The sequence below is a fragment of the Macaca thibetana genome, chromosome 9 (genome assembly GCF_024542745.1).
Source record: "Macaca thibetana thibetana isolate TM-01 chromosome 9, ASM2454274v1, whole genome shotgun sequence".
NCBI classification, from domain to species: Eukaryota; Metazoa; Chordata; class Mammalia; order Primates; family Cercopithecidae; genus Macaca; species Macaca thibetana.
This window is the reverse complement of record NC_065586.1, coordinates 40,154,429-40,158,579: the sequence shown is the minus strand read 5'-3', so window position 1 is coordinate 40,158,579 and position 4,151 is coordinate 40,154,429. Positions and strand designations below refer to the sequence as shown.

General features: G+C 43.1%; 1 pseudogene; it reads left to right on the top strand.

Moving 5' to 3' along the window:
* Positions 1 to 700: 700 nt before the first annotated feature.
* On the top strand, positions 701 to 2,846 carry LOC126962225 (eukaryotic translation initiation factor 2A-like; annotated as a pseudogene).
* The last annotated feature ends 1,305 nt before the right edge of the window (positions 2,847 to 4,151 follow it).

The window sequence follows — 4,151 nt, the reverse complement described above, 5'->3', positions numbered from 1 at the left end:
GCTGGGGAGCAATGGTGAGAAAGACCTCTCTCCTCCCCTCACTGAACCAGCATTCTGCCTGGGAAGACAGACAATTGGCCAGTCAACACATGACCAGGCAAGGTAGTAACAGGGCAGTGAGGTAGATATGACCCGGGAGAGGCTACTTCAGAAAGTAGCATCTGAAGGTAAGAAGGAAGCCGTCACAGAAGGACCCAGGACAAGGCTTTCACACCTAGGGTGCCTAGGGAACTGTGCAGAGCTCCCAGGTCAGAGAGGCCCATGCTCACCAGAGGCAGCCTGGCTGGGGATCCAGCAGGGGACAGGTACTCAGCCTGAGGCTGGGAAGCAGGAGGGACAGGTGTGTGGGGAATGGCAGGCGTGGGGAGCTACTGTAGGTGCCATGAGTGGTGTTCTAGGGCCTTGAACAGGGAGATGGATGGAATAACTTCTTGGAGAATCATGCTGCTGTTATGCAGTGAGTAAAGTGAGAAAGGGAAAGCAAGCAGAGAGAGCACTGCAGAGGCCATGGAGGAGGGGATGTGGGGAGGAGGTATCACTGTGACACAGCTGTGGTAGTAAGAGCAGCGATGCATGGTGGAGTATGAGGTGCGTTTGTATCTGACTGTGAACTCTTTGTGGAAAGGGAGTGAAAGAGATTTGAGCCAATTGCTTACATTATTGGATTGAGGAAGTAAAGGATGGTAGTGACCCTTTCGAGATGAGGGTACCAGAAGAGTCAGGCTGGAAGTTGGGGAAGGAGGGATGTCAGTCCCCGCCCTGCCAGATCTCAGATTCTGTGGACACAGTTGCGGAATGTGAGTCAGGTGCCAGATGGCCTTGGTGCTGAGTGTGAATTGATAGGAGCCTATGGAGGGACGGCAGTTTATTTCCTTCCTCCTGCTCTGGTTCATTTGGACCCCACTGAAGACCGGGTGGAGGTTTCTGCAGCTGACATCAATAAAGTGGTGACAGAGAGCACCAATTGCAATCCAAATTCCTACTGCTGAGGATTCATTGCGGGCTTATTCATATGGCCAAAGAGAAACTGCAGAAGCAAAGGCTGTGTACCTGGAGAATTCATGCATTTCCCATTACTTTCCAGCGGGGAGGGGAGGACAGACCTCCCCCAAGTTAGTCAAATAAGAGACCCAGCAGCAGTATAACAGTTCATGACAAGAAGGGGGATTGGAAAGAAAGGTAACTGTTTTCCAGGAGATGGTGGGGCTGTCCATGCCACTCCTGGAAGATTTGGCTACAGACTCAGAGATAAGGATGCTTCTAAGTTCCCACAGTCGGTATGTGAACCCAACTGAGGATCAGAAGGACTCTGTATGGTGAATGCACCACCATGTTTTGCAGAAAGCATAGTGTTTCCAAGGAAATCTCAGGAAAATTACAAAGTCTATAACTTGAGCAACAGTTGGACCCTCATTTGTTGGGGCAAAGGAAAAAAATTATAAATATTATCTGTGTCACTAACATGGGTTTACTACACTTCTTCTACCTCCAAATGCACTTTGCCTTGAATTCTTACCAAAAACCCGTGTCCTAGCAATATAGCAGCCTTACACTTCCCTACACATGGCACTGCTGGGAGACTCAACCTGCAACTCCATCACGTGAGAGTGGGGTGTGCTTGAAGTCTTTCATCAAGAAAAAAATGCAAATTGGTATCCATCTGGTCAGATGATGAAACTGTTTTGTGTCCAAAATGTTAACAATAAAGTTCACTTCCTTGTAAATGACAATTTTATAAAATTATAAGTAAATTGTCTTTGCAAAACATTAATTGTGAGTTATCGCTTGGACTCCAGTCACACAGGGGTCTGTCCATGTTCCAGGAGTAAGGGTGTACTTTCATTTGTTGTATTATACTCGTACCCCAACTTTTTTGGACCTCATGCAGCTTTAGCGAACAGCAGTTTCTCTAAGCTGATAAGGTTACAATGCTGTGGAATGAAAAAGCCGCTGCTGGCTTGTAATAGCGAGAACAGATGTTGACAAGACAAGAACTTCCTGCTATGGGGAACAAAGGCTGCATTGCACTGCAACCAATGGAGAAAATGCTGTCATTTGTTCAATTACCAAAACATAGCCCCATTTATGATATAATTTGGAATTCTGGTTCTACTGAGTTTTATGCTATATATGGTTTTATGCCTGCCAAAGCTATGATTTTCAACCCGAAATGTGATCTTGTGTTTGACCTTGGAACTGGTGCTCTAAGGCAGCCTATTTGGCCCTTGTGGCCATATATTAACACTAACTGGATTCGGAAATCTGAAGAACAAACGTGAGTGTGGGATATTAAAAGCTACAAACTTATTTCCAAACAAGTAGCCTCTGTTCATACATATTATGCTAGGTACCTAGATGGGAGCACCTTTTACTATCACACATGCTCCCAGGTTGTGTGTTAATAATGGATACAAGCTTTGACATTATACCAGTCCTGTCCTGCATGAGTAAGATGTATCATCAAATGTAGAAATATGGCAGGTTTCTTGGCAGCCATTTCTGGATGAACTATTTCCAGCAAAAGCAGTAACTTATCAAGCAGTTCCAAGTGAAGCACCCAACTAGGAACCTAACTTTACAATGACTGATAGACTCCCAGCTTTCAGAAATAAACCAATCACCAATTCTAAGCTGCATAAAGAGAAATCACCCCAGAATAAGAAATCACAACCAGGAAATGATAAACCATTATCAAAAGCAGCCCTGAAAAATCAAAGGAAATATAAAGCTAAGAAAACTGCAAAGCAGGAAGTAAGAAGTGACAAGAGTCCAGATTTGACACCTACCTCTGTCCCGCAGAGCACACCCTGAAATACAGTGTCTCAGTTAACATCTGGAAACACTGAGATAGATGAAAATCCAAGAATCTAAAAAGCCAAAAGCAACTGACTCTCAGTTAACATCTGGAAATCCTGAGATAGACGAAAAATTCAAGAACCTAAAAATCCAAAAGCAGCTGAACCTCAAAGAACACAGCAATTGAAACATAGCTAGAAAAACAATGAGTTAGAAAAATAAAAGATACTTCCCTTCTCCAAGAGCTGGAAGATTTGAAAATGGTTACTTAAAGACTCACAGAGAGCAGATTTATTAGAATAAATCCATAGAAACACATCTGGGTTAAATCCAGGAGAGCACCCTGAATATCCATCTACCCACACTTAATGCTCAAACATTATATTAACCATTTACCTAAGCTTTTGCACATTTGGGAAATTATGTATTAATGACCACTAAGTTAACATCTTTCAATGCAAGTTATAGAAAATATACATATGAATTTCTTAGATAAGTTTGACAGACTAAAAGACAAATATCTTGACATTCAGTAGAGACCAGTATTTACTATATAAATGAATATGGGTATTTTAAACTAAAACGAATAAATGTAACTCATTAGATCATAATCCAAAAGAAGTCAATAAAAACAAGGCAAACAAAAGTTTGCTTCTGTAACTTTAGAATGAACATTTGTTTCTTTCTCTTCAACTTATATTCACTCACTGATATGCTTTGGATGTTCATCTCTTCCAGATCTCATGTCGAAATGTGATCCCCAATGTTGGAGGTGGGGCCTAATGGAAGGTGTTTGTGTCATGGGGGTGGATCCCTCATGAATGGCTTGGTGCTGGTCTCATGATAGTGAGTGAGTTCTCATAAGATCTAGTTGTTTCCACTGTGAGTGGAAGCTTCTGAGGCCTCACCAGAAGCAGATGTCAGCACCGCACTTCTTGTACTATCTTCAGAACCATAAGCCAATTAAAAGTGTGTGGCACCTCCCCCTGCCCTCTTGCTCCCACTGTCACCATGTGACATGCCTGCTCCCCTATTCACCTTCCACCATGATTGTAAGCTTCCTGAGGCCCTCACCAGAAGCAGATGCCAGCACCACACTTCCTGTACTCTCTGTAGACCTATGAGCCAATTAAACTTCTTCTTTTCTTTATAAATTGCCCAGCCTCAGGCATTTCTTTATAGCAATGCAAAAATGGCCTAATACAGAAAATTCGTACTGGGGAGTAGGGCATTGCTATAAAGATACCTGAAAATGTGGAAGCAACTTTAGAACTAGGGAACCAACAAAGGTGAGAAGAGTTCGGAGGGCTCCGAGGAAGACAGGACGATAAGGGAAAGTTTGGAACTTCTTAGAG